Source organism: Siniperca chuatsi, linkage group LG22, assembly GCF_020085105.1.
Source record: "Siniperca chuatsi isolate FFG_IHB_CAS linkage group LG22, ASM2008510v1, whole genome shotgun sequence".
NCBI classification, from domain to species: domain Eukaryota; kingdom Metazoa; phylum Chordata; class Actinopteri; order Centrarchiformes; family Sinipercidae; genus Siniperca; species Siniperca chuatsi.
The window spans coordinates 15656844-15669085 of record NC_058063.1 but is presented as its reverse complement, the minus strand read 5'-3'; the positions used below and the strand labels follow the sequence as shown (position 1 = coordinate 15669085).

The following is a 12242-nucleotide window of genomic DNA, read 5'->3' as shown; positions in this document are numbered from 1 at the left end:
GGTCAGGGTTAAGTACTAATTGCATTTAGCTGGATCTTCAGGTGAGTGGGGTTTGGTCCGTCAGAGCAAACAGGAGTTCAGACAGAGAACTGTATCAGTATCCTACTGAAGTAAATCTATAAGAAAAGGCTGAGTAATTTCCTAAAACAGCTGGGCACTGTAGTTTTTAGCATTTGTTGGGGACCATTTTCAGCTGCAGATTAATACACATTTGGCGCACTAGTATTAAGTATTTATGGTGTATGTGGGACTGACTCAAAACAAACAGTGCCCATGTTCATTGTAATGAAGGAACATGTCACCCAGTGCTTACAGTTGATGTTCACAGATGTTTTTTGAGGGGTGGATAGCGAGTAGGCGGAGTTTGCATTCAGACTCCCATATGCGGTTAGGTTTAGGCAAGAAAAGCACTTTGTTTATGGTTAAATAAAGATCAGTTTCGATTACATGTAATTTAATAAGTCGTGTTTTGTGCACTGCTGACTTCTTTCTATATTAAACAAGACTGCAAACTTTCCCTAACCTTAACTGTGCTGTGAGTACCTAAACATAACCATAAACTAGAATTACCGGCCCGCAGTTGTGTTCCTCCACCAACCAGTCAAGTTGCAGTTTACATCCATGTCCGTCCAGACTCATAAATATGTAGTGAATACTTGGAAGGAATTTAATAAAAAGGTAATGAGTGTATTTTTTGGCTAAATGGAAGTTATCACTATATTGATGATGTGATTCCAGTGAATATACATTGTTGAACTGATTAATGAAGGATTATCATAGATGTATTGGCTAAACAGGTACACATGTAATTGATTACTATGTAAAGATGGATTCTTATAGAGTATAACTACACAAAATGTGGTGCTTTTGTTTTCTCCTGGCATCTTTAGATACAAAGCCTCTCTGTGAGCTGTAGGAGAAACTCACTCACAGGATCACGATTAGCTCGCTGCGCTCCATTACTTGCTTGCAGTCACGTGATTCCAATGACGCTCAAAATTCAGAATGAGGCAGGAAGTGGAAGGCAGAATGGACGAGATGGAGGAAAGCCCGTACTGTGCTAGTTATTGTTTACTCATTGTGTCGTTTCAGTCAACGTGTGTGAAATCTGGAATCGACCAAGTCATTCTTAAATTATGGCTAAAAACCTATTTTGAGGTCATAATGACCTTTGAGTTAAAAGTGTCACTTATTCAGTGTCGGACCAACTGTGAAATATGGTCACAATCTCCCCTTCTGTTCCTGAGTCATGGTGTTGAAAAATGGCCAAACAAGTGTTTCTCCGGGACATTATGATGTCACAGTGAAAATGACCTTTGACCTTTTGGGTAAAAAATGTCATTACTTCATCATTGTATCCCATTAAACACGTGTGAATTACCGCATCAATTCTTGAATTATGGCCAAAAATGTGTTTGTCAAGGTCATTTTGAGGTCACAGTGACCTTTGACCTTTGAGTCCAAAGTTTCACCAATTAATTGTCTGACCAACTGTGAAATATGATCATCAATTCTTGAGTTATGGCCAAAAATGTGTTTTGTGAGGTCACAGTGACCTTGACCTTTGACCTTTGATCACCATATTCTAATCACTTCATCCTTGAGTCCAAGTGGACGTTTGAAAAGAAATACGTTGTCAGTTAACATTTTATTGATACGCTCAGTATGAACATTTTGTGACTTGGCAGATACTGTGATGTCATGTGAGGTAGTCTCATAGAGTGGAGATACATTCCCTCCAGGTGGCTGCAACAAGGACTACAACCCATCATGGCGTTCGTTAAAAGACTACAAAACCCAAAGTCAGCAGGGCAGTCAGGACAATGGTTGCTGAACCATATTAGCTGATTGCCCAAGTGAGGGAGCTGAAAGTGAAGGGAAACAGTTTATGTGAAGGAGAGACTGAGGTGTACAGAGAGGAACGCGGCTGTCGTTATGTTACCAATAAGCAAACTAGAATTTTGATTTAAATACTTAAATACTTTAAATACTGGTTTTGTTTATCTTCTGTCTGCAAGAATTACGTTGACCTGTTATGAGAAGACTGAATATGCTGAATTTAAGTCGGTTCGTTTCCTGAACCCACGCCTCAAAAGCTCCACGAGGAAATCTCCCGACCTCTCAAGACATCACAATATGTTAATTAACACCATTTCCTCGTTATGTTGCTGTTGCAAATTAGTTGTATATAAATGTAATTTCTAGGAGACAGGTGTGGTTTTTAATAGTTTTTGAACGAGAGGAATACATTTTATCACATTTTTATGTAAAGGATATCGTCAGACTTTAAATTGCCTTTAAATACTCTTTGATTCTGTAAACTTCATGTAGAGAAAACAATGAGTCCTAAGTGGAAAAAAAACAAATCTTAAAGGTAGTTGCAACTGCTTGTTCACAATCTGTTCCAAGCAGAGAAATATTAGCTACAGTTAGGTCCTATTAGAAAATATAGGACCAAAATATAGGATGTGTTTACGGCTGTAATGAACCGTAATTACTTTTACAATTAATGGAAGAGTCTAATAATTCTACAAGGTTTTGGCTTGTGGAATAACTTCAGACAGATTATTTATTTATATATTTATTATGTCCACAGACATTAAAAAAATGTCCACACGGTTCTTTAGGTTTATCTCTATAAAATTAAGAAATGATTTATTAAAAATTCAAATTTTGTGCTGAAACATGCTAATGTTTAATGACAGCCTTGAATAGCTGCTTTTTCAATTTTTTATTTAAATCTGAAATAATGATATTGGCCGCAAGATTTCATTATTTGTAACACAAATGTGGGGCAATAAATGTTTTTAATAATTCCTGGTGAATATATGTAATCTAAAATAATCAAAAGACCTCATTAATTTTTTTTTGCCTTTAAATCACCTTCAACACGGATGGCCTGTACAGCTAAACAATAAAAAGCTGCTGTGATTCATGGCAGTGACGTCCTTGTGATTTAATGAGTCTTTTCTCTCTCAGTGTGTTGCTCTCTTTACAGGCACCACCTGAGCACCAAAACCTCCTCCAGCCCGGCACCCTGACCTTTACTAATGATTCTTCGCCATGTTAATAAAGGTGAAATTGTCACTTAACATTAGCTGTTGTCTGGTGTTTCTTGCAGTGGGCGATATTGTCAGAAAACTCGGCCCTCATTAAAACTGGGGTTTTTTTAATTCTGGTTAAATGGAGACAGATTAGAAAGCCAGTAGGATTTATTTTTGAAATAACACAAAGACTAAACAAGTCCGGCTTCGGGTTTCAGTGAGCCTTTGGACTTTATGACACCCTTTTTTTCATTTGGAAAATGGGTGCTGATTGTTTTTAATCTGTCTTGCCCTGTTAAAAACAAATGTCATGCATGCATGTTAGGGGAAAGGGCATCCTATTGAGAAATATATATTGTCAATAGTAAGTTTCTCTGTAAGGTACTGTTTTCTTCACAGTTCTTCATTTTAATCAAACATATACTGGCTTTTTAATTAATATCGCCTCAATATTATCTTATAATAGTCATTTTCTTCTGTAAAATGTAAATGGACGAAAAAGGCCAAAATGTTGTTAGCAAGGCCAAAACTGAAGTCAAGTCCTCAGTATTTTTTCTGGGACTTCTGGGTTTTTTCGCAACCTGGTGGGAGTTCACATCCTACACTAAAAGTCCACCTATTTCGCATTTATAAGAACTATTTAAACATTTAAGAAAGGGTTTATTACACATTATAATGTAGTGGTAAGCAGATATAAGTGTTAATTCATGTATTTGTCAACAGCTATAACTCCTCCAGTGGACACTCATACGTGGATGCTGCTGTATAAACATATAATGACAATATAGTAAAATACAGGTGTAATAATATAAAATATGTCTTCATAGGAGAAATTATAATTGTTGACAAATACTGTACATTAATAAACGAATAAAATGTCCTTATAGCTGCGTACAACTACATTATGGTGTGTTATAAAAATTTATTAACTGTTTGTATACTGCTTATGAATGATAAATCAGGGGACTTAAAGTAAAATGTTACCAAACTATCACTCGGTGGATATTTTAAATGTTCATTCCAGTATTTTTGTTGATTCAGTATATTAAAATGTGATCCATTTTAGACCACAAAAAAAAAAACAGATTCCCACAAGAATTTTATTCCTGACAGTGAAATTGAAAACAAAAATATCTGAAACTAAATGCTTTTAGATCTTCAAGATGGGCGAAATGAAACATACAGACAATATAATCAAACAGTTAACTGAAAAAAGACTTTTGTTAAATAAATAAATACATTTGGTCAAATAAAAACGTAAAAAAGGAAAGGGTGGCAGTGGGAGTCTAGACCTTGGTATTTCTAAAATCCTGACTACAGCCCTGGTTGTCAGTAGCCTGTGATTCTCACTTTAAAATGTTTGAAAATATGTTTTAATTTTTTTTTTTTTTATTTGATCACATTTATTAAGTTCCTTATTGACTTGAGTATTTATTTCTTTATTTTACCTTGTGGATAATCATGTTTCAGTGTTTTCTTAAGAGTGCAAGAAATCAACTCAGCTTCTGCACTGTAAGGGATGTGGATTTGTATTTAAGAGCGCAGGATTCGAGTTACACTGAAATAATAATGCCGCAGTCACGCAGTAGAAATAATCATGTTTGCTTTCAGCTGTGCTGATCCTACATGTGCTGCAGCATGATGGAGGCATGGCTGAGCTGGAAAGATATCTATTTTAAGCTGCAACAATTACGTTACGGTTACTGCTGAGGTCAGTCAGAGGTTAAACGTAGTTTATTTCTTCAAAATAAAAGTCTCATAATAAAAAAACAACTCTGACTAAAATGCGGGAGTTAACAGCGGGAAGGGGCTGGTTACAGCACAACAACGTGTCAACAGCGTGAAGTTATTAAGTAGCGGATTATGGTGTGTTTACTATCAGTATTAAGACGTGTTTTCAACGCGGTGCTTCTCAAAAGGTTTCTGTCAGAAGTGGGATTCGAACCCACGCCTCCAGAGGAGACTGCGACCTGAACGCAGCGCCTTAGACCGCTCGGCCATCCTGACATATAAAAGGTACGTGAACGCATCACGTGTTAAAACAAACAAATAAGGATCAAGACGTGTTTTCAACGCGGTGCTTCTCAAAAGGTTTCTGTCAGAAGTGGGATTCGAACCCACGCCTCCAGAGGAGACTGCGACCTGAACGCAGCGCCTTAGACCGCTCGGCCATCCTGACGTATACCAGGTACGTGAACGCATCACAAGTACGTGAACGCATCATGCGTTAAAACAAACAAGCATAAAGACGTGTTTTCAACGCGGTGCTTCTCAAAAGGTTTCTGTCAGAAGTGGGATTCGAACCCACGCCTCCAGAGGAGACTGCGACCTGAACGCAGCGCCTTAGACCGCTCGGCCATCCTGACGTATACCAGGTACGTGAACGCATCACAAGTACGTGAACGCATCATGCGTTAAAACAAACAAGCATAAAGACGTGTTTTCAACGCGGTGCTTCTCAAAAGGTTTCTGTCAGAAGTGGGATTCGAACCCACGCCTCCAGAGGAGACTGCGACCTGAACGCAGCGCCTTAGACCGCTCGGCCATCCTGACATATAAAAGGTACGTGAACGCATCACACGTTTTCCTGTGTAGCTCTTTACACTGTTTCCTATAATGTCACACACCTACAGTTCTGCTCTCACCATGATGCATTGTTCAAGGTGAAAGTTCAAGTCTATGATCATCTGATAAAATGAAAAAGAAGCTTCTTTAGAAGTGCAACCCCTCAACCTCCAGTTTCATGTAATGTTGCTTTTAAGTAGCTTTAAGGTTTTGAAAACACTTTTACATCTACATACTTTATTATCTTGTTTCATTGATGATGATTCCACTGAAGGAAATATTCAAAATCTTTTCTTTTTATGGCTGCATCAGTCCATTACATGAAATATTTTAGATGTGTTGTGCAGCGTTTTATAAACATTCCTCTAAAATTGGAAACTTTGGGGTCTCCACAAGCATTTACAATAAAATGATTTGAGGTTGAACACAGAATGAGTTTATAATTAGCAGGATAGGTGTAGGTTAAACATAATCAAATATTTCTGCTGCACTACTGTGAGTGTTTGTGGAGTGTGTTTCACTGTAAGGAGTCCAAGATGGATGGTAAAACATCACACAGCTAAGCTACAAAAATGTTTAAAAATATTACATGAAAAAATACTTTTAGCAAATTAAAAAATGTAATAAATTAATTTTTATAGTCATTTTTCTAAATGGGTTGCCTCCTCAGAATATCTTAAACAGTCTACTTTTTTACATTTGGTCAATAGAAATGGTTTGATACCTACTCATTTTGGGCACATATTTAGTAAAGCAAGGTAAGACACGTTTAATAGTATAACATCTTCAAGGCAATTCAAAGTGCTGAACATAAGACATTAAAAGGCATTAAGATGTATAAGACACACAATATACAAAGACGCATAGGCCTACATAGTATTTAGGGAGAATAAAATAAACAGAAGTGTAGAAAAGTTACAGTGCATGGTAAGGTATGAATAATTTCATACATATAATTGTTATACTATAGCATTGGGGTTAAAATCATTATTGTTTTAATTTGTAATTAATCACGTAGATCCCACTGAGATTAAAAGGGAGGCCTCGCCATGGCAACATACAGGACAGCATGAAAGAATACGAAAGACCAAATTAAAAGGCGTGGGCGCCATCTTACTGAAAGTATTCTTCTTCTTTTAATTTTTAATTGGTCTTTACAATCATTAAGAGTCAAGTTTTTTTTATTCATAGAGGCGGAGATCGTGACGGTTTTCCTCACAAGCTCTGCTGCAGCTCGAGGAGTGGAGAGGAGGGGAGGGGGGGAGACAATCAAAGGAGCAAACCACCCAGCTTGTCTTCAGTCTCCTTTACAGCTCCGCCATGATTGGCTCGGACGACACACATGCCTTTCATCCTGAAAATCTCAATCCTGGCAACCCCTCCCCTCATCTGCATCCACACACGGTTTAAAACCGAGTTTCCGACACTACAGCAGCGGCAGCATCTGCTTGTTTAATACTCGGAGCAGGACCGGACTGAGGAGACAGATCGTTGTGGTTTTAACGTCATTGATCTCATGTGTTTTTGAGCGCGTGACAGAGAGCGGAAGGTTGTGATTATCTGCTCGGTAAAATCTACATGGTTTGTGCGTGAATGAGTCAAAAACAAACAAACAAACAAAAAATCGGAGTAAAAGAGAGATTATGAGAGAGACGCTCACACAAACACACTCTCACCTGCTCTGGCCTACTCAGTAATGACTGTGATTGGATTAACCAGGCATTTACTGCAGCACCGCAGCTGCTGCTGACAAGCTAACGTGCAAAGGTCAAGCTGGGGTCAACAAGAGGTCAGCAGGGTCGTGACCTTTGCATAAGACGTGGCCTTGAGCAGGGCAGCAGGAGAGGAATGAAAGACTGATCTCGAGAGATGAGCGCCAAGAGGAAGGTGTTTTTTAAGCAGAATGGTGACAGACAGATTAGACAGGATCCATGTTTCTGGGAATTCAGAGAGGAGGAGGAGGAGGAGGAGGAGGAGGAGGAGGGAGGAAGGATGGAGCGTGTTTGGGGGAGGGAAACGGGATGCGTTGTGACAGAAGAGCCTCGCAGACACTGCCGGCCTCCTGGTGACTCCACTGTACGCTGGGAAACACAAACAAACACGGCCGCCGCCGGCTCCCTCCACTTTCCCTTTCACACATTTTCTCCCCTCTCTATCGTAAAAGCCGTGCCCGAGCCATTTACGTTTTGTCCAAACAAACACCAACACTTTTTTTGTGTGCGTGTGTGCGTTTGCCTCAAAACAGAAGGGTATCATTTTCCATGACCCCAAACTATCCTTTAACTGGCAGGAGCCAGCAGGGAATTTTCTAAGCGCTTAATGGGATATTTAATATGTGGGCCACGTTTACCACTTGATATTACATCACCATGCAGTCGCAGATGTAAAAGTCCAGTCATGTTACTGTATTTTATGATTCACTACTACGCTGACGCAGGACACATAAATACTAGAGGCTGCAGGTGTAAACTAGTGAGTCCAGAGTCCAGTTTTTGGATCTGACTGTGTCATAGCTGAGAATAGCAGCCTCTGAGTCAGTTCCCTGCCGGGGATTTATCTCTGCATTAGTTTAGGCCACAGGATGATGACAGGGTCTATTAGAGGGAGTAAATGACAATATTCTCCTGGGATTAGTTTCAGCGCACAAGACACACAAACACAGGCAGATTCCCACAGCTGGTCCACTGAACTGAGGAGAAAATATTTACAAACGTGGACTGTCTACTGTTGCTATCGATCATCCTGCAAACTCTGCAGACTTTACAGGTTTGAGGGGAAGTTCATACCTGCAGAAGTCAAACAGTTTCATAAGTGTAATCATTTAAATCCAGGTCCGTTCCTGAAGAGAGATAAAGCATGTAGTCATGGGCGATCAGGTGGACTTTACGTAGATTCATTTAACATTTATTGCAGTTTTATATTTAATGTGTCTGTTTTTAAACTCATTTATCCTGTAAAGGACCAAGTTTTGTATGAATATAAATGTATTGTGCATTAGTCTCCCTTTGTTTTACTGTGGCAGGTATCAAACCTCTGTACTTTTTGTCCAAAATGTACAGAGGTCCCTAGAGTTAGCACTGAATGCTCATTGAGATTCTTAGTCTTGTTTGGTTAGTATTAGCTCAAATATTACCTGATATAAATCACACTTTGTATTAATTTGTTTTGGTGGCGTGCTGCTTCTGTGGCTTGCAGACATGCTGTCATAATGGATTGCCCATTGCCATTAACCCTTGTGTCTTTCAACTCCCCCCCTTACTTTTCATCTTTTAATCACTATTCAAATGTGTATATATTTTTTTTGAAATAATTATTTGTGTTTATTAAATTCACACACTTGTCTCAAATTTCCACTTAACAGATGAATCAAGCATTTAGAATTTAATTATGTTGAATAATTTTTGACATATTCTTATTTTTTGTTTATTTATTGAGGCAAGGTTCTTGTATGGCTGCTTTGTGTTAAGACAAAATTAAACAACAATGCACTAGATACGTTTCTCTTATTTTCTTAAAAAGAAAGTGAGGTGTCGGAAAAAGTATTGTCTCGGTATCTTATATATCAAAACTTATCCTATCAACCCTGGTATTGAATAATTTAAATGATACGCAGTCCTATTGGATTTGATTGCTAATGGATGGATGGACATTAAAACAGAAAACACAAATGAGAACAAATGTACAATTAAACTCAATAAAATCAATAAAACGCATGTCCCCTATATGTCTGATCACTCTAAACTCACCTTAAAATTATTATTATAGTTTATTTTACTCTGTTGTCTTATTAGTCTTACAACACTTTGAACTACACTAGACAGTACAAAAAGTTCTACACAACGTTTGGTTGATTATTGATAATATGATGATGTATCCTTGTTCCACTGTATATTATGTATCTTTATAAAAGCCTATCTCGGGAGAAGCAATGCAAATTAACTTAGGCTATGAATACCATTATCTTTATGATATGCTTATATGATATTTGTCTATCCCTGCAACAACAACAAAAAAAAAATCATAATCTATTATCCACCAATATCCACTCCCAGGCTGGAGATGGTGGTTTTTCCACCCTGAGCTCTGTAGGTGTCGCTCTAACTCTGTGCTCTGCCACCTGTTGCTCTGCCACATCTCTTCAACAGGTCCTTCTGTACTGAGCTCTAAATATTCTAACTGCAGGGAAATAAATTTGAACTTTGACTAGAAAAATAATACAAATACTACCAAAAATGTGAAAGGGTTTTTTTATCTTAAAAAAAAAGAAGGTATACAATGAAAAACAGTTTGCGTCTTGTTTCACTGCTTATGGCAAAACATAGAATCTGCACAGTGTTTCTTTGCCCCCATAATATCATTTTATTTACTTACTATTGTGGGAGCTAAGAATGTGTAGCGTGTAGTCTACTCATGCCAGACTAAACTCTGAAAGTCTGTCAGAAAAAGAGACGTCAGCCACTGTACGCCCAGCAAAATACCAGACACACTGTCAGTGTCCTCCATTGTTGGCTTTGGCCCCGTCTCCTGTAATGGCAGCTACATCACCGTCTCACAGTGATGATGTCAGAGGGGAAGCCGTCTGCTGAACCTGGCACAAAGTGGCACAGATGGCCCGATCACGGTCTCCGGGTCATAACAGGAGAGGAAGCAGGGTGTCTGGTCATGGTGGGCACACAGTGGCACTGTCTGCAACTGAACACACACACACGCACACACACACACGCACAGTCAGCAGACTCTGGCCAGGCTCGCACAGCAGCTGAAAAGGCTGAACCTGATAGAGGCATCTGCCTGAACAACATAAATTAGCATACATTTTTATTTTATTATTATTCAATTATTTTATTACCTCTCGCTTTTAACTTGCTGCATGTTTACTCGCCTCACCTTGATTGCTTTCTTTTTCTCTTCAATAAACGTCAGAGCCAATTTGTTCTTATTAGTGTGGAACATCATTTGACATCAATTACCCGACTGCTCTGAACACACTCTTATTGCTCCTAAATACTGCTTTTAAATACAATCCCATATTGTCATTTCTGTTTAAATGACAATTATTTCAAATTTATATCCTGACATTTGTTACTTCAAATGGACACATCTGAATGAGTTACAAGATGCAAAATATTCAATTAATTATTAGAGTTGGCATCTGATCATTATTTGGATAAACACGCTCTAGGTTCAACTAGTAAGTAGTATATAAATATACTCTAGCTGCAGATCCTCAAAGGGCAAAGGTCAAACCCAGACAGTCCACATATGCAGGCTGGAATGAGAGCCTTATTTTGTGTTTGTTATTAATAAACAATTAAAACATAAATTGCTGCTTGTTTTTAATACTGCGATGAAGCCGGTCACGTCTCCTTCTCGCATTCATATCTCTCTGTTTGGGTTTTCTCTCGTCTTTCAAGCTCACCTGCTCTCATTCTCTTGTTCAGCTCAAACTGTGTATTGGGCTCACAGCGTTACGCAGTCTCTTTTCACAAGGTTACAATCTCAGTGCAGTACATACCAACCGTGAAAGAAGTATTCAGGAAAAAATAGTCCAGTAGAAGTAAAAGTCCTGCATTCAAATTTGTGTTCAAATGCAATATTAGCTGTAGAAAGTTCTTTCAGGGTGTTACATTATCCCCAAATTGTATATTATTGGATTATTATTACTGATGCATTAGCAGGTAAGCAGCATTTAATTGTAGCTATTGAGCAATTTTTCCATGAACGTAAAATTATGTTATATTTATATTGCTATTTTACACATTGTTAATTAAAAAATACATATTTTTTTAATCTCATATATTTTCTAAACATTCAAATGTTTAAAGTAACTGGTAACTATAGCTGTCAAATAAATGTGGTGGACTACAAATTACAATATTTCCCTCTGAAATGTAGCAGGGTAGAAGTATAAAGAAATATAAAATGGAACTTGAGTAAATGCAGATATACAGTATTTTCCACCACTGGTCCATCCTCACAATCACACTCAGCACATCTGACATATTTATGTGCAAGAGATGTTTTTTTTTCTCACATTGCACAAAGTTCACGTCAAAGATTTAAAGTAAATAAGGCTTTGCATTGAAATCATGGTCATGTTAAGAAAGACTTTGCAATAAAACTGAGAATACGAGGTAAAAGAGGGAGATTGGATGACACCACGGCCACACCCATTTCTCCCCCTTTATTTCTATCTCTATCTCTAAATCCGATTTGGAATCCATCATACCATCACTCCTCCCTCTTTGCTTACATTCTTACCCAAACATCTCCTGCCTGTACTTTCTTTTCTCATCTAAGCTTTACTGACACTCTTTTTTTATCCTTACCTTGCATTTCCTGTTGCTCTTCCTCTCTCTTTCCCTCTTTCTATCCATTTTGTCCAATATTCCTTGATTTCCTTTTTTGTTTTGTTTTCTGCTTTTTAACTTTTTTCCACTTTCCAACTTTTCTCTTCCTAAAATATGAGTATTTACAGCTTCTTCTCCCTCACACTCCCTTCTTAAAACATTTTTCTTCCACAATATTTCCATCCTCTTTCTCCCTCCCACTTCCGGCCCCCTCTCACTCAGACTTCTTCTCCTTTTCCTCCTCATTTCTCCTCCCACTGTCTCCCTCCAACTCTCAAATCTT

General features: G+C 38.1%; 1 long non-coding RNA gene and 4 other non-coding genes across 5 annotated transcripts; all 5 read right to left on the bottom strand.

Moving 5' to 3' along the window:
* Positions 1-4968: 4968 nt before the first annotated feature.
* On the bottom strand, positions 4969-5051 carry trnal-cag. The gene has a single exon. It is a non-coding gene; the product is annotated as a tRNA-Leu (tRNA).
* Positions 5052-5140: 89 nt separating this feature from the next.
* Positions 5141-5223, bottom strand: trnal-cag. Its single transcript has one exon. It is a non-coding gene; the product is annotated as a tRNA-Leu (tRNA).
* A 104-nt stretch (positions 5224-5327) lies between these two features.
* trnal-cag lies at positions 5328-5410 on the bottom strand. Its single transcript has one exon. It is a non-coding gene; the product is annotated as a tRNA-Leu (tRNA).
* A 104-nt stretch (positions 5411-5514) lies between these two features.
* trnal-cag lies at positions 5515-5597 on the bottom strand. The gene has a single exon. It is a non-coding gene; the product is annotated as a tRNA-Leu (tRNA).
* A 4245-nt stretch (positions 5598-9842) lies between these two features.
* LOC122870621 lies at positions 9843-12242 on the bottom strand. The gene is made up of 2 exons (XR_006376634.1): positions 11939-12242; positions 9843-10301 (listed from the first exon to the last, which is right to left on the bottom strand). It is a non-coding gene; the product is annotated as an uncharacterized LOC122870621 (long non-coding RNA).